This window comes from Protopterus annectens, chromosome 11.part0 (genome assembly GCF_019279795.1).
Source record: "Protopterus annectens isolate FY-2018-M chromosome 11.part0, PAN1.0, whole genome shotgun sequence".
Taxonomy (NCBI): Eukaryota; Metazoa; Chordata; order Ceratodontiformes; family Protopteridae; genus Protopterus; species Protopterus annectens.
In genome coordinates this window covers 731,216,981-731,239,527 of record NC_056745.1, presented here as the reverse complement: position 1 = coordinate 731,239,527, position 22,547 = coordinate 731,216,981, and the positions used below count along the sequence as shown (strand labels likewise).

General features: G+C 37.8%; 1 long non-coding RNA gene across 2 annotated transcripts in view; it reads left to right on the top strand.

The window, feature by feature from the left end:
* The window catches only part of LOC122815577, a 136,636-nt gene extending 127,160 nt beyond the window's left edge, over nucleotides 1-9,476 (top strand). For both annotated transcript variants that reach the window (XR_006366969.1, XR_006366970.1), the window contains one exon: nucleotides 4,786-9,476. This is a non-coding gene — a long non-coding RNA (uncharacterized LOC122815577). The remainder of the gene's footprint in view (nucleotides 1-4,785) is intronic.
* Nucleotides 9,477-22,547: the final 13,071 nt, after the last annotated feature.

Sequence of the window (22,547 nt, the reverse complement as noted above, 5' to 3'; positions counted from 1 at the left end):
GACTTGTGGTTTCCCTTTGTTTCAGAGGCTAGTTTCAACTCATAACTGGCTTTGGAGGATTTCACTAGTGATCTAAGTTGCTTGTTAAGGCAGAGGAGGGAGTTTTTCCAATCTGGAATTTGTTCCTTTTTATTCTTGAACAACAGTTTCTTCCTCTTGTTATAAAGCCTGTTGATACAGGATGTCTACCAGGCAGGTATGTGTTTCTTTGTGGAGCAGGTTTTAGTTCTGTTGGGCATGGCTGAGTCTTTGCAGTTGTACAGGTACTTGCATACTGCACTGGCATACTGTTTAGCATAGTTGTCTGCATCCTCTGAGGGGGGAGGTGGTGTGAAGCTGCTGATACCCTCCCTTAGGAGGTTGTAATAATCTTTTGAGAAGATTTTTAGCTTGGTTATGGCTGGGGAGGGGTGGGATAGGATAGAAACTGTGAATGAGACAGACCGATGATCTGATCTCACCAGGGAAGAACATACTATGAGAGTGGTGCAGCAGTTACCCATGCTGGTGAGAACCAAGTCCAGTATGTTATCTCTCCTTGTGGGGGATGAGACCAGCTGGTCTAGTGTGTTAGAACTGATGAAGTCAAGGAATTGTTGGGTGAGTGCATTAGTGCAGGAATAGTTCACCCAGTCTATGGTAGTGTAGTTGAAGTCATCAAAGGTCAGGGTGTTAGGAGGTACCTTGATGGAGTCAAGTAGGTCCAGGTAGGAGGAGTAGTTGTCCTGAGTCATGGATGGGGATCTATAGCTGGCTATAACTTGGATGTGTGTGTGTGTGTGTGTGTGTGTGTGTGTGTGTGTGTGTGTGTGTGTGTGTGTGTGTGTGTGTGTGTGTGTGTGTGTGTGTGTACATGTGTGTGTGTGTGTGTGTGTGTGTGTGTGTGTGTGTGTGTGTGTGTGTGTGTGTATTTATAGCTATCTATAATTATCAATATATGCACGTCTGTTTCTCTATTTACCAGTGCCAGACTGCAGAGGGATGAAGCACTGACTGTGGCCCAGATGACCTGGGACTGACTAGTAACTTTGCTGCTTGAGAAGCCAACATGTGAGGGTGGGTGTGAACAGTTGATTTTGATTTGATCATCTTGGGAAGAGGGAGGCACCCTGACCTGCGGCATTTCTAGCACCTACAAAAGAGACAGCAGTACTGGATGCAGCAGAGGAGCAAGGAATGAAACTTTGTTTTGCCAAATCACATCTGCATGGAAGCCTTCATCTGGCACATGCAGGAATGTGCAATCTCACAAATGAAAACAGTGCAGTTCCCCATGTCTGAGTGTGCATGTTAGCTGCTGTGGAAGGGTATAGGAACATCCATATCCTGGTAACTGCCTACCTGAGTGTATTCTTTGAATATCTCTCATCTAATGGCAGAACAAATTACAAATTAGTTATGGGAAGCAGATATCTGGCACACAGTAATAGCAGAAAGAATCAAATAATAGTAATATCCCAGATTCATAGAGACAGGCACTCACAAGCTACTTCATTTATTAAACATGCACATGATTATATACAGCTCTTGGATAAAGAAAACAGAATTCTTTAGTGGAAGAGCTGAAAAGGTTAGGGAAAACAGGGTTTGAGATAAGATATAAGACCATGTATAACAAAGCTGACAAGTGTTATAGATAAAGCAGAGGACACTAACAAAAGTGCTGTGCATAGTCTGCTTTTCAAGTTCTGTAAGTTTAAATGAAACAAGGAACAGGTAGCACTACAGTAGTGAAACAGTAAACAGCATTCACACTGCTGTAACTGAGTGGTTTGAGGTTAGAGTTATATTACACCTGTTATTGGATCTGGGGTCAGCACTGCCATTTTCCCCATACTACCACAGATCAAATGTGTCACGTTAGCCAGAATCATTTATCACTCCGTTTAGTTTCTTCAAGTATTTTGGGTTTCAAATACAATTAGCTGTGTCTGCTACTCTTCGTTTCAGCTTTTTGTATCCACTAGGAGTCACTACCGGTATACATTGTTTTAGCATCCCACACTTTCTCACCATGATCAAAGATTAGGCTACAAGCCATCCAGTATGATTAATTCCAAATGGCTAAGCTGTTAATGGGCTCCTAGCTGAACCAAGGACAATTGCATAACTGAGTGGAGGTATTTTATTCTCTGTCTCTCCGTCTCTGTCTCTTTCCGCCCCTCCATCTCCCTCAGTGCCATTGGACAGGCTTGATACAATGTATCTTATTAACTGTGCATATGTTGAAACAGCTATCTCAACCTTCAAATAAACCATAGCCTAGACGAGAGGATATAACTGTTCTCAGTGTGTAAAAAGTGGACTGCTTTCAATTCCTTGTTATTTCAGGAAAACTAAAAATTAAATTAACTAAATAAATAAAAACTCTTACATTTACAATTACAAGCAACAGCAATGGACAGTCCAAAACTGCAGACATAAATTCCTCTTCAGTAAAAGTACTGAAGAAATAAAGTTGGACAGACTGGCTTGGCATTTTTATATAAGAAGAATTTGCATCTAATGTTTTGGACTGTTTATTACTGATGCTTATAATTCTATGTTTGAGTTTTTTTTTTCATTTTTCTCAAATAATTTCAATTTCAATTTTCTGAAATTTCTCAGTTTAACAGAATTACCCATTCCAACGACTTAAACCTTGTCTGTGATATAAATAGGACCTGCTGGAGAGATAGGTATGTATCCCAGAGACTGCCCCGTCTGTGGAACAAGCTCCCCATCCATGTGAAACAGAGTTCCTCCCTAACCTAATTCAAGTGCAGCTTGGACAATTGGATGGGAAACTGGAAATTTAACATTAGTTTAGCACCTATGTCTCTAATGCAAACATGTAACCTGTAAATGATTCATCTCCCAGGCCCATGCTTACACTTATCAAGGGTATCAGAACTTGTCAGAGATTTGGGATGCCTGGCTAGGCTTAAAAAGGCACTTTTAGTCTTTATCCTAGTAAACACCTATAAACCCATGAACCTAGTAACAAAGAGGTTAAGGCAGTCTGCCATTTTCATATTGGGGACAGACAGCTATTGCCTAACATCTCTGCTATGGTTCACGTACTTGTTTGTCCTGTGACTCACTTTTGGTGTACACTGTGTTCTTTGATGTGAGGCAGATTTACCAGAGACATTGGTGATCTTTATCATTTGATTAACTTTCCAATAAATGCTATCAATAATAGCTCAGTTGTTGACTGAAAGTAACCAACTTAGTGTTTCGGTCACTTGAGTCCAATCTGTTTCACTTTATCAGAGTATGCTTTATGTTCTAGGTTATTATCTTTATACCTAGGTTGTATGCAACAGCCCACACACCTGGTTAGCAAACAAACAAATAAATAAATAAATACATTTTCATTTGACAGCCATGCATGGATAGAAATGTTGGACTGCACCAGTTATAAACAGCGGATATCACTGCAGTGCTTTTTATGAGGAAAGTTGTGGTACATGTTATATGTGGCTGCTTTCTCCCTTGCCAAATACTTACTGACAACTGTGTGTTTGTGTGTGTGTGTGTGTGTGTGTGTGTGTGTGTGTGTGTGTGTGTGTGTGTGTGTGTGTGTGTGTGTGTGTGTGTGTGTGTGTGTGAAGGGGTGGATAAGGCATTAATCACCTGGAACATTTTGTGGTCTGAGGTGTGAAGGATGACTACAGTGCATTGGACTAAATAAAACAGGTTACCATATGGTTAAGCTTAGTGACCAGAAGAGCCATTCCAAAGAGAAATGTGTACCTAATGGTGGGGAGATTACTCTCAAGTAGTTTTATATATCATCGTTTCTATGCACTAGGGCATGGCCTGGGCATGGTAAGCTGAGCAGTTATGTTTTTAAATAAGTGGTTGCTTTTCTGCACTTTGTTATCTAGCTCATTTCTCACATGCAGGGCCTTCTGTCTAGAGTTTGCATGTACATCCTGTGTCTATGTGGGGTTTTGTTGGGGGTTCACTTTTTCTAACATTTTCCAAAGATGTGCCATAGGTGAAATGACATTCCTCCAAATTAGCTTTAGCTACTGTACAGTGAGTATTACTGTGTGTTTGATTCTGAGTGCCATTCAGGATAAGGTCCTGTGTCTTGTACCATACCCACTGACTGCTGGGACAGACCACAACATCCCAGAGACCTTCCACTGGATTAAGTGTGTAAACAGTGAATGAGTGAATGACTATTAAGCATCAGTTTGATTAATCATGCTTCAATGAATGCTTTTATAATTTGAAAAGGTAATTAATTTGATTAATTGAAAATGTGGTATAACTATCTTTTCTTTTGTGCATGTATCTGTATGTGTGTGCGTGTGTGTGTGTGTGTGTGTGTGTGTGTGTGTGTGTGTGTGTGTGTGTGTGTGTGTGTGTGTGTTATTGTATTTGTGTGTGGGTGTGTGTGTCTGTGTGTGTGTGTGTGTGTGTGTGTGTGTGTGTGTCTGTGTGTGTGTGTGTGTGTGTGTGTGTGTGTGTGTGTATGCATACTTGTATGTTTAGTGTGTGTGTGTGTGTGTGTGTGTGTGTGTGTGTGTGTGTGTGTGTGTGTGTGTGTGTATGTATTATGTTTTTCCTAAAGAGCAAATGTTCTTAATATGCTGTCATTTATTCATGATAACAGAACTGTGAATTATGACATTAAGCAATGAAAAAATGTAGTCTTGCAGAGTTTACATGTCTGCAGTGCACTTATACAAATAAGTCTTTTCCCAGTAAAATCACTTGCAAGGACCAAAAAAATGTATATTTAGGGCAAAATTGGATTTATTTCTTTATTTAATGTTTGTTTTTTTACAGGGATAATGAACTGATTCATGATGCCACATTTCCGCTGCTGCTCAGAGGACAGAAATGCAGTACAGTGGGCAGGGGCAGCTCATGTTTCTGTATATATGTTTGTATGTGTGGAAGGCATAGGTGGTCTCAATTGCCCTTACATCACAGCAAGTGTATGATTTCCTGCCTCATATTTTGGTCTGTTCCATGTAAAATTGGTCACTTTTCTGGCTAGTCAATGAGAATTGCAGTCACTGAACAATGATGACAGACATTTAAGTTTCAAGCTTAATAGCCTTCAAAAATGCATGCTAATGCAAAGCCTATTTTAGCATGTGTGTAAGTATGTAACTGCTATAGCTGTCCCTGATCTGGGTACATTGCCCAACATTGTTCTGAGCTTTCTCTTCTATTCTTGAGCTGAAAAGTTGAGAGGTATGTGTGTTTGTGATGGTGGTGGTGGGGTTGCAGTGGGGCTGCAGTGAGTTGGGCACTGTATTCTGACAACAGTCAGCTGAAATGATAAATTCTTGCATGATTGTGTAATTATTCATCTGGTGCAATCAAACATTTGAGGTGGACAGGCACAGTCATGCAAGTGTCTGTAATTGATGAACATGTGTGTATGTGTGTGTGACTGCTAGGGTGTTAAAACAACTTAATGTGGCCAATTATTATTTTTATTTTATTGCATTCTGACACCTGATGTGTCCAATAAAAGTCTTGCAGTTTTATTTGGGAGAGGTTTCAGTTCTATGTATCAGAGTGTTTTAGCAATGTTAAAACATGGTGAGCACTGTAAATGATCAAAACCTATTTGCTCAAATCTTTTTTAACAAAACTGAAACCTGCAACTCCCCATACTTTCTCCTCTTACTCAATATGGTGCAGCCTCAGAGCTTATTTAGAGTGAGGGGAGTCTGGGAGCATATTCAAGTCAAGGATTTTCCATTGGGAAAAAAACAGAATTGGCTGGGTTGGGTTTCTGTGAAATAAGTATGGAGCAAAGAGATTTAGATTGTTCATAGTGAAACCCAAAGCATGGAATAATGTACTGTGTGTTAGAGTTCCAGGAAGTCATTTTTGCAGGTGTAGCCAGTTATACTTTCGCAGTTTTACTTGAAATTCTTCTGTTTTCTTGTTCAGAGTCTTTCTGCAAGAACAAAACATGTAAAGCATTAAGGCTGTAGACATTTTTTATGGATTCATATAATTATAGTTTTGTGATTTTATTTGGGGTTTGCTACAATGTTCAAATTGATGCAGCAGGATCATAAGGTAAAGTACTGTACCAAATTAATATTCTAGACAGTAACATTTATAGATTTATCCAAATCCAGTTTTGCAGTTTCATTTTGTGGGTTTTGTTTCTTGGTTTAGTGAGCTTTAGCATGACCTGGATATGTGTATGGAAAAGTAGTGCAATGAAGCTTTGGTAGCCATTTTTGTAGCTTAACCCAATTGCAGCATTCATATTTGTTTTCTACCTTTAAGCAGTGGCATTGTAACACTTATCTTTGCAACTCCTTTACTTCTGGTTCTGTGAAGCTGGGTTCTGTATTTAAAGATGGATGTTTGGGTTATTTTTTTTTTTTATACCAAATCCCCTAATGACTATAAGTCCCAACTCTCAAGGTTGCTCATTTGACCCATTCTTTGCTTGGAGATGAGATTCCATGGTGTATTTGTTCCTGTAGGAAAAGATCTGAGTGACTCATAAGTGAAAGCCATTATCCAGGGTCAAGAAATGCATCCTCCCCTACATAACCATATCCTATGGAAGCTTGCAAGCTCCACTACTTCTGTTTGCAGAGGATGCATACATGCACGCATGCATGCTATCCTACCTCTGCTCTATGGGCTTGCTAGGCTCACTTCTGTAGTCAGTATCTCTGCCCTCCTGCAGGAGTCATCAGTGCACCAAGCCAAACCACCATCATCCCACCAGGATGGACAAACTGTTGTTGGCCATTCACTCATAACATCCCCATCCTAGTGTCTCCAGCACTCATACTGCTAATAGAACACAGGTCATCTAGGGCATTTTCAGCACCTTGTCTTTCTATATCATATGTCTTGGTGATGGTGGGGTTAATAGCATGCTATAGAAAGTCATCAGAGCCAAAAACGATAGAACCACCTGGATAGTTTTTCACTTGTCTTTTCCTCACATACAATGGCACATACTGCAGACTAAAACTAGTACTTCCTGTTGTTATCAAATTAATTTCCATATCGTGATGTGCATTCTGAAGATACATATCAAAAATCTGGATGTGTGGTAACACTGACTTTGCTGAGGGGACAAGAGAAAACAGAAAGGAACAAAGACGGAAAGGTCTATTTTACTATGTAAGACATCTAAGTTTGGCACATAGCAATCATGTCTGATCCTGGCTCTTCTTGAAAACTGTAACAAAAACATTATTAACATCTGTCAAGGCACAAATCAATTCTGCTGGTAAATTACTTTTGTGATTTTGAGCATTTAATCTAAGCTGGTGGAAGTAAGGTGACAGCTGGTCCAAAAATGTAATGGTCACTTAGGAGACTCTTGCCACAAAAATAACGTTACCTCCATGTTGTTTATGTATGTGAAGGGGGTGTCACAGTGAATCCCTCTGCATTGCAGGTGTGAAGTCATTGTGTACTCCATGGAAAAGCAAATCTGAATTGTGCATTTTTCACAGAGAAGGGCATCTCAATGAACCAGTCAGCTTATGGATATTCTAGACCAGCAGTCATTAAATAACTTATAAAATGCAGGAGCAATCCCTAGCTCTTATAAAAAAAATAATTTGTCCCTCCATTCCAGTACTACTGTCAAGAAGGTAGTGTGCTTCATTGTAGCACTGAAAATATGAAATCCTTTGGATTGCAATTGCAATGGCTACATGTCTAGTCAAATTCACAACATATAAAGTGTTGTGTTCCATACTTCGTCACAGTCATCATAAAAAAAATACACAGAAAAGAAAAGCAAAAGCAAGAAAAAATAAAACAGTATAAATATAGCAAGAAAAACTACAAAGGAAATGCGGTAAAAAGAACAATACCAGTCACAGCAAGCAGTGTTATTCTATGTAAAAATAAAGAAATAAAAATAAAGAAGTGGGCTATAATGTATTTGTATTGCACTGTATGTGGAGCTTTTGTTCCCAGGCCTCCACTGAAAATGGGTTGTGTAGACCCAGCTGGACCACCTTGGTAAACAAATTTCAAATAAATAAATAAAATAAATAAATGTATGTATCTTTTGCATTTATATACTGTATGTATGTATGTATGTATCTATGTATTTATTTATTTATTTAAATGTGTTAATTGGCTAAGTGGACTAATTCTGAGACTCTTTTTCAGCTCTGAACTGGGCCACAAGCAAAGAAATAACAACAGTATGTACAACAATTACATAAAACACAAAGAAAATACTCATATACACATAAGAAAATTGCACTAAAAAGAGAGTACAGCAAACAGTCTAAGTTACATCCAAAAGACACTGAGTATCAATTCACTCTGATGAACTTAAAAATTGATGATTTAGCAGTCATGCCAACAAACTAATTAATATGTAACAAGTAGAAGGGATAGAAGTAATGAAGAAAATTTGGAGCGATCCAGGGAGGAGAAATCTTTGAATAGATAGGTGAAGTAGAAGAAGGGAAAATGGTGCAGGGATGTGGTAAAGAGGAAAGAGCGGAGTACAATGAAGGAAAGAGAAACAATACAGTGTTATCAGTAGAAAAGAAGGCTTATATAGTTATATCCCTCTAATGTTATCAGGCTATAGACTGCTAAATTAAAGAGAATGATGTAAGTCTCTATGGAGTGCTAGTAATTAAGCAAAGTTTCACTCATTAAGTTTAAATAGATTTTTTTTTTTATTTAGTTTGGACATACTGGACTTGTAATTTGACTCACCCCTTTATTCCTTGGTGGTTTTCTCCACTCATCTAAAGCCTACTTATAACAACATTCTTCACCAATGCATGTTTTAAACAGAATCCTTTGAAGCTTAATGATGTTGTCTGAATTATCACAAAGGTCATGGGGGGATGATTTAAGGATTAGTTTGTTTGATAATAAGCGGCAGAATAGTCATTTAACAAGTTTGTAAGAGAAGCAAGACAGGGGGAAGGTTAGCTTAGCAGTTATGGGAATGCAATTGACTTTCTTAACTGATTAACAATGGTGCTCCCTAATAGGTGCCAATTTAAGAAGGAGAACAATATACCAACCAAGGCATGATAGGTGGGGTACACTGAGAAGTTAGATCCCGATGACTGTTGCTTAAGGGTATTATTCACATAAAAAAGTGCAACACATATGACTATAGGTAAATGCATAAATGCAGAAGGTGAATTGTAATTAATATATATTATAAAGTGAAGCCCTCCTGCTCAAAAGCCTGCTGGTGTTGCATCAAGAAGGCTGGCCACTGATGCTAAAGGCATTCAGTAACTGTGAAGGCACATAATGGTAGGAACTCCTTCAGTCAACAGCAATCAGTCCTGCCCCAGAACCTCCCAAATATGCAGATGAAGACAGTGTTAAGGAGATGGCACTGGGCCATCAGTGACATCACAGTCATGCTTGAGCAGAACAGCCTCATGGACATATCCAAGTCTGTAATGGAGGGTCTGGCAAATAGAAAATTGGTGGCACAACTTATTATCAGGAAACAGATAGAGAAGAGCTTCTAACAGGTTATACAGCAGTATCATCATTATAAGGGTTTTCTTCCAAAATACTGCCCTCTACATGAAGGTCAGTTCCTACAGATGGTGAATGATCTGCAAGAGAGTGAATTAGCCATATTGTGAAGGATATGCTTCCCCTCAAGGTACACTGCCTTTGTCTTGCTGGAAGTTAATACAAAGAGTTTTATGGCTGATCCAATTTTTCATTCCTTCCAAAACTGATAGTCGACTGCAGGTTTTAAATATTAGCCAATGCCACTGTCCATAATTCTTCACTGCTTTCCTACACCACACTTAGCAGTCTCTTCATCTTGATAAATTGTATTTATCTACTCTTAGTATTGCCATTTTATCAGTGTTTACTTTATGTCTTCTACTCATTTTATTCCGTTTTTTTCCAGTTATTGCATATAGTGCATGTTATTATGGCTTTGAAAATGTAACAATATGTACCAACATAATATATGTTTATAGATTCAAACCATTACTACTTTGATTCAGAAATGGCAATGGTCCAAATTCATAAATATTCATTGCACTGTGCTAAGCAAATTTACTTTATGAACAATAATGAGCAAGGTGAGTGCAATTCAGAAACCTCGGCTATATGATGTGGCCAGCCAAAATAACATGACCAACCATGTTATATGGTAATAATTTTATTTTATTTATTTTTCTTTTGGTTGCTAAGTTTGCCTCACTGGGTTTATTCAAGAAACCCTTTTCAGCAGAGGCCAGTGGAGAAAAACTCCAAAATATTACTAACATTTTTAAACAGACATTCAGTAATATACATGAACAGACATTAAATAATATACATTAATAATTATATCTTCATTTACTAATGAGATTAAATTCACACAGAGTAAAGGCAATCTGTTACAGTATAAAAGATACTTGATGTGTATTAATGGATTTATCAAATAGATAATACATCATGTGATTAGTGCTTAGAAATTCAAAGAAATTGGGATGAAGGAAGGAAATAGCTAGGGCAGAAATAATATTGTAGCAGCTTCATTGAGAATATATATATATATATATCACAGGAGCAGATTCATTGATTTGATAGATAATGTTTAGTTATGTTTTAAAGGAGTTTGCATTCAGAATGGATTTCAGTGGCAGTGGGATGTGATTTCATCGTTTAGCTACACTATTTGAATATAGAAAGCCACATGTAGAATTAGATGATTTGGTTATAGTGATTAGTGATTTTTCTCTGGAACGTAAGATTCTACAGTGGAAGTAGTGTTGTATTAAGTCATTAAGGGTGGGGCAATCTTTTGGTTATAGAGAAGTATGCACATTGTAGTTAGCAATAGAGCTAGGGGATGTGTAGTTCTAATCAATTTAATTCTGTAAGTGCTAAGCAGTGATGTGTTCTGTTGCTATAGTTTACTGCAAATTTGTCTATTTTTGCTATAGCATTGCTCAGGTTTGGACAGGTGTGAGACTTGAAGGTCGGTTAATATTGGTGCAGCAAAGAGGAGATATGGCAATAAGAAAGTAGAGACTATATGTCTTCTGGCTATGTTATTGAGGTAGGTTTTTGCTCTGTAAAATGTATCTAGTTTTCTTTAATCACATATGACACATGGTGGTCAAATTTCAACTGGTCATCTATGATTTCATCAAATAATTGTGTGTGGCTTACTTGTGCTACCATGGTGTTGCTGGCAGAGATGATAGTGAATAGTGCTGTTGGGGTAGAGATGTGTTTTGGGGTAAACAGCAGTAATTTTATTTTTCGGGTGGGGGTTTAGTAGTAGCTGTGAATTATTTAGCCAGGTTTCAATCATTAAGAAGGATGGTTGTGTAAGTTCTTGGAGTTTAGACAAAGATTTAGCATGCCAAATTAAGGTCAGGTCATCAGAGTATTGAACTAGGGTACCATTTTATGCAACAGTATATTGAACATTCATGAATATGTTAAATAAAAAGTATGGGACCTAATACAGATCCTTGTTAGATGCCAGTAGTTACAGGCAAGAAAATGGTGGAATCATTTTTCCATTTCACTGCTTGTGCTCTGTTTGTAGCTATGGAACCATCAGAGTGAAGAGTTGGTGAGCCCTAAGGATTACAGTTTATGGAAGAGTTTCTTCTGGAAGATAGTATCAAAAGGTTTTGATAAGTCAAGGAAGATAGTGGTGACTAGGCTTCTGGTATTTTCTGGGCATTAAGAGTATTAACAAAATTCAACAAAGGAGTAGTTTGATGTGATGAGGACAGAAGCTATGTTGGGTTAAAGATATAAGCCGGTTATCTATTAGGTAGTGAAGAAGATGCGTATGAATGCACTTTTCTAATATTTTGATAAAGGAGCTATGATGGCAATAGGCCTATAGTTTGAAAGATGTGTACTGATTCCACCCTTGTGCACTGGGATAATGATTTTTTTTCATATTGAGAAGACTTTATTTTCAGATATTAATTGATTTATCAGAATTTAAAGTAGATATGCAATAGCCCCAGATACTATTTTAAGATATTCGGCAGGTAGATTGTCAGGGGCAGTTTTAGTAGGCTTTAATTTTTTTAAGAACTTTTTGATGGCATCTGTGGAACTGGTCGAAAGGAGAAGTGTTTTATATGATTGGCATCAGGAGCTTGATTAGTCACTTGGGTGATTAATGACCATACAATCTGTATAAAATGGTTATTAAATTGGTTGGCTATGGTATAATTTTGTTTCTGTATGTTTGGTGTTGGCTGTGTAGCTTGTCCTGGACTTAACCATTTATTAATGGTGGCCCTGAACAGTTTTGGATTATTAGTGTGCACACTTTGATTGGTTGACTAATGGACTTTGATATCTTTGGTGAAAAGTTGTTTTGTTTAGTTTTGTAGCTGCATGCTAGTAATGTAGGAGCTATATTATTTTTTGGTCCAGACTTCCCATGCTTTGTATCTTTGTTTCATGAGTTGTTTAGTTTAATAGGATAGCCATGGGACAGGATTGGCTTTGACACTTTTTATTCTGAGGGAGGCAATAGCATTTACAAAACCTAAGAACATTTTATTAAACTCAGAGACAGCATCGTCTATGGAGAGAGTCTTTTATGACTCCCAGCTAACGAGAGGCAATGTATTAATAAAACTTTCTTTAAGAAAAGTAGCAAGTTTTCTCACCTGGTTGTAATAATGTGTTCTGGGGCTGTTGCTTTGATACCTTATGGTATAGATTGATAAGTGATCACTTAGGCTGTTTGACAGACTTTCATTGGATGATATTTTATTTGGAAAATATGTTAGGATCAAGTTGAGGGTTGGTTGACTGTCTGTCACTTTCTAATGTCTAGTCAGTTTGGTTAAAAGTTTAGTGAATTTGTACAGATGTATACTATTGGCTGGATTTTTCAGATTGTATGGTTAGCCAATCCATATTAACATCACCAAATATTGTGATTTCTTAAGGGATTTTTGAGGACGCCCAGCCAGACCTCTCAACCTCTTAGAGCAAAAAATCTGGACAAAACCTAAAATGATGGGGGGACAAATAGGGACAGATTTTAAATATTGCTCTTACAAACTTAGAAAGTTGATAAAATAATAGCTTTTGCATTAGCATGAATTTTCTGAAGAATGTAGAGTCTTAAACTCACGTTTGTCATTATTTAATTACTTCAATCCTCAGCTATTTGTTAGGAAAGTACAGATTTTAGGAGGAACACACCAAAAATATGAGTCAAAATCTGGACATTCTGCAAAAATCTGTACAGTTGAGAGGTATGCGCCCAGCAGAGAATATCTTCCAGTGTTTTAGCATTGCTACCTAAGGATATGTATATGATTGCATATTGAAGTGCTCTATATGCTAATAAAGTAAATAAATTATGGTGGAGTGATTTAGAAACATGTAAATGTTGTGCAGAGAGGCTGTTGGTGCTTTACCTTTGTACATGACCAGATATTCTTTTTGAGGCAGAATAAGGTACAGAATGATATTAGGGGTTGCTGCAGCTGTTGAAAGCTTGTATCTACAATATGCTCTTATAGCAGATGCTGCAGCTGATGGTGTAACATTGCCCTTGGAGTCACCTGTTCTAATAACCATGCTTAAAACTCATTACATCTGAATGACGCCTCCAGGTGCATCTGCAGTTAACTCCTACTGATGCCTCTAGGCATCAAATATTGCTGTTTATATTTACATGAATAATGCCAAAACCATGCTATCTACAAGGTTTTAAAAATTTTCATCTTAAAGCTTACACAATGGCAAACTCGACTGTATTAATATTTGACCTCTGTCTAGTACAGGTAAATAGATATTAACTATTATTTTAATTACACTAATTTATATAGATACAATTTTCACATTTTTGTAAATATCTCAACAACTAAGTAACACAAAAAGAACTCCTTAGCCTTGTATGAAAGCTCTCAGGTAGATGAATAAAATTATGCTGACAGTGTGCATGTAACTTGAGTGGTTGCTGAGAAATTGTAAGTTGTTCACAAAATACTACAAATGTAATAGCAACTGCCTTTACTGTGACTTATAAAATTTGGTTTAAGACTTGCAATCTAAAGAATATTAGCACTATAAAAATAGTTTGAGCTAATGAGTTTGCCATTTATACTTATTTCATAATCCCTATGGTTCCCGAGATATGAACATTTGTTTGAAATGTGAGGACATAATTTGATTTTGTCAAAAGTCTTAGGCTTTGCCCATTGGAAGTTACAGTGCAAACTTCCCTGAGCTCCATTGGAGTAAATGAGTTAGCATTTCATGCCCTCTTTGAAGTTATCCAAGTGGACCTTTACCATGTGGACAGGAGCACCATGCAACAAATAGTGGACGTGCATAGGCTTTGTTTGCATCCTTGTGGGAATCAAGTAGTACTCATCCCAGTGGATACAAAGATATTTGTAGCTTTACATATATTAGTGACAGTGACCTACTGGGGAGACATTAGGGAGTATCTCAGGCATATGCCAAGAGAATACTCCATCAGTACTTTCATGCGATGCTTCAGCATGTGGAGGAAAATATATGGCTTCCACACACCCCAGAGGAGAGGAAATATACCATACAGTACTTCTTTGCTATAGCCCACTTTCCTGAGGTGCAGGGAGCCATAGACTGTACCCACATTGAAATAGAGGCCCCACCTGCTGAACACAAAAGGAGGCACATGAACTGGAAAGGGGATAATCCTCAACTGTCAGGTGGTCTATACTGCACAGAATATCATCTACAAAATGTGTACAGGCCACCCATACAGTTTCCATGACAGCAACATATGACATGCATGTCATCTCTATCAACAGTTTGCAACAAGTAATTTCCCACAGAGGCATCTTGTGGGTGGAGATGGATATGCTTTGGAACCCTGCCCAATGACATTATTTAGAAATCGGTATAACCAAGATGAACACAGTTACAGCCATTCCCTATCAAAAACCATAAACATCACAGAATGCATGTGCTTGGGCTGTTGAAGTCATTGTTATGCTGCCTGGATACATCAGGTATTGCCCAATAGTATGACTCTGCCACATGTGCAAAAGTGCTTACTGTGTGTGCTGTGTTACACAATACTATAGTTGGGAAGTAATTACAGCAGTGTGGCCTCTTGCAAGGCACAGTTATCATCATTTGCACAGGTGGAGAAGGGAGTCTATATACAAAACCTAACAGAAATATACAGTAAAAATTCAAAATCACCAGATCATGCTTAGCCATGCATAGGCTGGTCATACTGTGCATTAGACAATGGTAACCCAAATAATAATGTATAGAGGGCATGGTCCAGTTTTTAACATTAACACAGGTGGGGAAGGGAGTACTGGAGTGCATTTACTCCTTAGTGAAATGTATGAGTGGGAGTGGTGAGGTGCATAAAATAAAAACGTGCTTTTAGACAAAGTGTCATAACTGGCATGAAGGGGTTAATGTCAGGAAGGGCCAGGAACAGTAGAAGTCTGAGTTGTGCTGGGAGTTTTGGTGGTGTGCATATGTGTGCCAGTGAGTGTGTGTGTGTGTGTGTGTGTGTGTGTGTGTGTGTGTGTGTGTGTGTGTGTGTGTGTGTGTGTGTGTGTGTGTGTGTGTGTGTGTGTGTGTGTGTGTGAGTGTGTGTATCTACAGGGATACAGCCTTGGGACATGGTGCAGCACTGGACTGTGGGCTCACTGGACATGTTCAGAGCATGTATGACAGAGGGTTCTGCTTCCTGTACATATCCATGCCCACAACAGCTGGCTCTGGCAGGATTGCACCATGTGTCCCAAGATATTAGTTAGTTGTTGGTGTGCTACCTGACTGGGACCAACTTCTGCTGGAGGATGTGCCAGCATGTCAATGACCACAAACATGGGAATGGCCTCTGATGGGTGTAGACAGAGCCACAAATTATGATGAAGAGATATGCTAACACTGCAGTAGCAGGAATCCATACATCCAGAGCTAGGTCAACTAGCATCCTAGGACGTCGCTGATGGCCAGCCTTGAGGATGGCACCTTGCCCTGGACAGATGACCCAGAGTAGACACTGCATGATCCTATGTATGATTCTTTCTAGCCAACAAATCACACATATGGTTCATGCACTCCTGTATATCAAGATGCACAGCCTGAATCACCCTCATAACCTCTGCCAAGTGCCTGGTGTAAACTTGACTGTGTCTCCACAATGAGACTATACATAAGTTGGGTGAGTGGTAACCACACCTTTGATGAGTACCAGTACCAACCTCCATGTGTAGATCCACCTCTGTGATGGCTAGGATCAGATTCAGACATGTCTGTACTTAGGGCATCCATACTTCCCTGATCTACTGGATCACCATCAAGCTGTCTGTTCTCAGATGGTACTTTGTCCTGGGTATGTGCAGGAATACAGACTGTGCCCATAATTTGAGGAAGGATTATGAGGATCACACTCCCTATGTCTAACACAGTCTCTGCATCCCTTGTCTGTGCCATCTCATCCTTGTCATCATCATCAGAGACTGAAGATCCTCCATCATCAGACAAGGTAGTTCCATAGCATTGTGCCAGAGAATGTTTCACAAGCGAATTCATCAAAGGAAAACATAGCCACCGTAAGTATGATCTGGTACCACATTTATATATGCAGCTGATATCTTTGCATCTATAAAGATATGATATTCGGTTATAATCCTGCCCATAACTTGTGCAGATGGATGTTGCACCTGCATGTCAGATGTATCTATATGACACAAGTGAGACAGGTATTATAATCTGTACTGTGACTACCAGGTAAAAATAAAGCCAGAGAGTGATAGTGGGTCTACATAACTGGGGCATCTTCAGTGGAAATTCTCTGAAGGATTATCCATCTCTGCCCCAACATCCAGCACTACACTGCAGAAATGCGTGGAGGTAGTACTGCTGATATGTGAGGCCAAGATCTCCTCCATCTTTAAGACATCTAGACAGCCCAGCAGTGGACCATGCCATAATTATTATCCTGACCATCCACAGCATTGACACTGGTGACAACTTCCCACTGGACATAGTCACAGAACGGACAGTTGACATAAGTGGAAGCAAAGCACTGCTTACCATGTAGACAATGGGCCTCTAGCACCAGCTCATTTTCTGCCTTGGTAAACTTGGGCTTGCAGCTTGATATAGCTTTCTGTGCTTGTTTATTAGGCATGGGTCTGCTAGCATGGAAAACACAGGAATTAACAACTGTGGTCTTACATTAGTGTTATAAATCCTAACAGTCGTATTATATCAAAACCAAAGGGAAAAAGATCACACAGACAAACCATTCAGTAAAAACTGCAAGAAAAACACAGCTAAGCTGAAGTTTTCACTGTGCAATACCTTAAAACTTCTGTTGTTGAGGCTCATGGGATATATGCAAATGAACTCTTAAGGACATACAGTGTTTCAGCTAATGGGTTCTGAATGCCTATGACATTTTACTTTTTAAGTCTTTATGGGAATATTCAGAGATGCTTTGATCAATGCATTTATATACACTGAAAACATGGCATGTACTTCTGTGCCTTACAGTAAATAGCACACAAACAGTTACCCTTGTACAAAGACGTAAATGTAAATAGTACAGCATTCCTTATATGAGTGGATAATTATGTACCAACAAGTGATAGATGCATGAAGAATCCTGATTCATGCAATGGTTCATCTTCTATAGTGCATTGATGATAGCTGGTTTCTGTCACCCTGGTATCCGTCCCCTCTGGATGAGATGATTATGCTAATAATGCTCATCTCATTATTGTTTCAAAATTGCTCGTTTTGTGAGATGTGCAGACCTGATAAACACTGTGTTTAATTCGAGAACCTAGATTACAGGATTCAGGAAATTCTCATGCTCATACCTTTCAGGTGTACCTTATTATCAGGAATGTTCCTTAATTTATCTTTCAAACTGCCATGTTCATTGCATTTCCATATTGAAATGGTCTGTTACACAATCAAGTGTGAACAAGGTTTTTAAATGATATCCATGGTAATTAACACAATTAATCTAAAGAGCATTTTACGAGTATAACATGACATAGGTTAGCCATGCTCTTAGATGCCTCTGACATTATTGAAAAGCTGTTAGTAAGTGTTCCACAAGCTACCATTTGTTTAATATTATGAGGGATGGTATTACAAACTTGAGAGGTATGGCTCCTATTCTACCTCCAAGCTGTTCATCCCTTATTTACTAACCTTGTGTTTTATGCTCTGCTTGCTTTACTGTTTCATCTATGTCGTATACTCCCATTTCCAACCTTTAATCTGGTCAAAAATAGATAACCACACCACGCATATACTCAGAAGGACTTAGATATTGAAATCATTTTTCTGCACTCATATGCTCAAAAGGGCTTAGATATTGAAATCATCTTTCTGCACTCATATGTTGCATGATGTTTGTCATCTATAACCACAAGGAAAAAAGTTCCCATCCTCTGGGCAAAAATGAAGAAAAATTATTTGAACATGCTAAAATCTTGCCACTTGTTGCACAAATGTAATTAGCATGTAAAGCAGAATATGAGTTTTCAATTTATTTATAGATATTCTGCAGCATTCTACATGCTACACTGATTTATAAGGACATTTTAGTGAGACACATTATAACATTCAAATAACAAAATTGCACATAGAAAAAAAAGAAAAAATATATATATATATATATATATATATATATATATATATATATATATATATATATATATGTGTCTACTTGAAAACACCGACATGCCAAAACACCGACAACGAGATGGCTGACACCACAAAACCGACAGTTCAAAAGCACAAAACTTCACATGCCCGACAAACCACAATCCCGACAATCAACAAAACAAAACAAACACCTTTTCTGAAAAACACATACATAACACAAGCACACCAAACACCTTACAAACCTACACTAAACCTTACATACACAACTATCTATGCACTAATCTTAACCCAAACTCTAACCCTAAGCTCCGTCACTATCACACACTCACCTAACCCGCACCCTAACCCTAACTCACTTAACCTGCCCCTAACCCTAAAGTCTGTCACTATCACACACTTACCTTACCCGCACCCTAACCCTAACTCACTTAACCGGCCTCTAACCCTAAAGTCTGTCACTATCGCACACTTACATTAACATGTCGGTGTTCTCAGTGTCGGGCTTTTAAACTGTCGGTCATCTCAGTTGTCGATCTTCCGGTCTCGGTGTTCTTGTCATCGGTGTTTTGGCGTGTCAGTGTTTTCAAGTAGACCTATATATATATATATATATATATATATATATATATATATATATATATATATATATATATATATATATATATATATATATATAGATATAGATATATATATATATAGATATATATAGATATATATATATAGGATACATGTTTTCCCATTAGTCATATATATATATATATATATATATATATATATATATATATATATATAGGATACATGTTTTCCCATTAGTCATACCATGGAATGATTTTTTTTTTTTAAATGGTAACAGACTTTATTAGTAATCTGTATTCAGAAACACAGGGCTAAAGTCTGAAGTACAACTACTAGCTTTCATAGTTTTCTGGTTGACACCCAGGGTTCAAAGTTCACTATGCTCATCATCGCATCTGACCTTACCAGGAAGCTCCAGGAGTAATTTTTGTTTTAATTTATTTATTCATTAAGGATCAATCTTACAACTTGACACCTGTCCATACCGCTCAATCTCTTAGTGCAAGAAATCTGAACAAAGCCTGACAAAATGAGGGGATAAAAGTCCAAAAATACAGACATATTTTATGTATTGTTCTTATAAACTTAGAAAGTTGCTACAGTAACAGGTTTTGTGTTAACATAAATTTACTGAAGGATTTGAAGTCTGAAACTCAAATGTATGTCATTATTTAGTGACTTCAGTCCTTAGATCATCCTAGTGATTTGTCAGAAAACCACAAATTTTATGAGGAACAGATCAAAAATAAGAGGCAAAAATATGGACATTCTGCGAAAATACATTTGAGAGATATGCACCTATATGTAGCCCGTGAGCCATCTTAAAATGTGAATGTGTATATCCAGACCACCTAAATGGATGTACCACACCAGTCTCATTCTTGTTGAGGGGTAAATAATATTTACATACATTTCTTGTGCAAAACAGAGATAGGATTCCACACCAATCCTTCCATTGGTCTTTGCCTATTCCTTAAGGACACCAACATGTCGTTTTACTCTAGTATTTAACAAAGAGTGTTTGTCTGTCTTGAGGGATAACTTACCATGTACTAAATATAAAAGCTATGAATATCAAGCAAACCACCATTATTCATGTAAAAAGATACACAGGGATATTAACTGTAGGTACTTTCTTACCCAGCACCCAAAATCTAACATCTAGAGGGACAGGAAGGAAATGTCCAGGTACACAAAAAATTTACCTCAGTAATATCATCCCACTAACCCTTCACTGCAATGCATTTCCATACCAAGAAAAGGTAATCCACATTCTTTGCTTGACATCTGCAGCAACTGTCACTGGGAGACCAGCCACATTGATGATGTCTCTGGGGTGTAGTGTTGCCAGTGATGTATGAGTTTCAGCACAGTAAATTTATAAATAGCAGGTAGACTACAGTAATTAAGAAATTGTAACATACTATATCGTGCATCATCCTGAGTACTTACTTTTCCCATTTCTATTTGATTCCATCAATAGTTTTCAAAGATAACTTAAAATCAGTTTATATAACAGATTTATAGTTTATATAACCGATTTATTCAAAATTCACCTTTGTTTTCCCATTTATTGCCTTTAAGGTTGTGCATTATTTGGTCATGCTGGTTCTTCTACAAGTCAATGGCATTGCTATTGCCAGACAAAATTGATATAAACTATAAATATTGCCACCACAACTATATATAGTTAAAATCCTTTCTGACTGCACTATAACTCTTAAAACAGTTGGTATGTCTCTTCCATAAATCTAAAGCAAATGTAGCTCCTTTTTTATCCATTAGGCCCAACAGATTTTTATTGCCTTCCTTGAAATTGTCTGAGACCCATGTTCTGCACCATACAGACCTTTTTTTTGGCTTCATCATTGTTACTTGATGTTATTTTACCCGTGTTTCCCCCCTCTAGGGCCCCGCACTTTGTTGTCATCTTTCATTGACTTCAGATCATTTAAATTGTATATTATGTCTACCATTATCAGGACCCACATCTGTCTCAGGGGCATGTTTGGTCTTATATAATGCCATTCAATTGCGCAATGTGATTAAGTATTTCTTTAAGTCTGGTAGACCTATACCCCCTACCTTGTTTGGGAAGCAAACATATTTTCTACTGATTCTTAGGTGGAAGTCTGACCAAAAGAAATGGAATGTGTTTGGTATTTATTTGTAAACCTACTAAGGTGGACTGTCAGTACTTGTCTAAATATGAAGAGAATTTTGGGGGGAGTATATAAATATATATATATATATATATATATATATATATATATATATATATATATATATATATATATATATATATAAATGATTTGTTAGTTTGTTAGAAAATAAATTCTCCATGTACTCACCTTATGTTTCAATGATTTATATAAAAGTTTTGTCTTCCTGTCTGACATCTGTGAGACACTGTATGTGAGCCAGGCATCTAAATATTCGCACTCCAAAACTACTTTCAGTCCCTGAAAGTCTATGCGCCTAATAGACTGCTGGGCTTGCTTGATAATGGAAACAGAGTAACACAGATTTATTTCCTTTCAGCTGTATAGGTTTTCACAGAACGTCTGGATTTTTGCCCCATATTTTTGATCTGTTCCTCATAAAAAATGGTTTTTTTTTGACAAATTGATAATCTATGGATTAAAAATCACTAAATAATGACATGCATTTGAGCTTTTCCTTTAGAATATGCCCACTAACACAAATCCTGTTATTCTAGCAACTTTCTAAGTTTATAAGAACAATACTTCAAATGTGTTCCTATTTTTGGGCCTCTGCATCCCCATTATTTTAGGCTTTGTCAAGATTTCTTGTGCTAAGAGGTTGAGAGGTATGTTATTGACTCAAGCTCCTAACTATACCAAACCAGATAGAAATCTGCAGTCAGAAACAGATACAAGAAGTAATCCATGACTCTTATAGGACAACTACTCTAACTACTCAACCCAGCACTAGAAATAAGGCAATTTAAGACCAGCACTTACTAAAACTCACTAAAACTAGCACTAGCTTACAGCTTGCACTTCAGCCCTATACTCAGGAAGTATAAGGCTCTTTACTCATCCAATCAGCAATACAGTCCCAACCATCTATTCAGGCATGTTCAAGGGACAGCTTCAGGTGTCCTCTCTGGTCCAGCTGGTGAATCTGGGCATCCTCAGGCAATGTTACAATTGCCTCATGTACACAGACAACCCCCTCCTCCTCCCAACCAACACAAACATATGTGAGAGATGCAGCTACACAGCCAAACTGGAGGCTAAGCTCTCTCAACCCACGACTGGATCAACCAGTCACAAGGAGAAGGGCAACACTAGCACCACATTACCAGACTCACATAGACCAGCCATAGCTGCACCAGAAAACATCTCTCA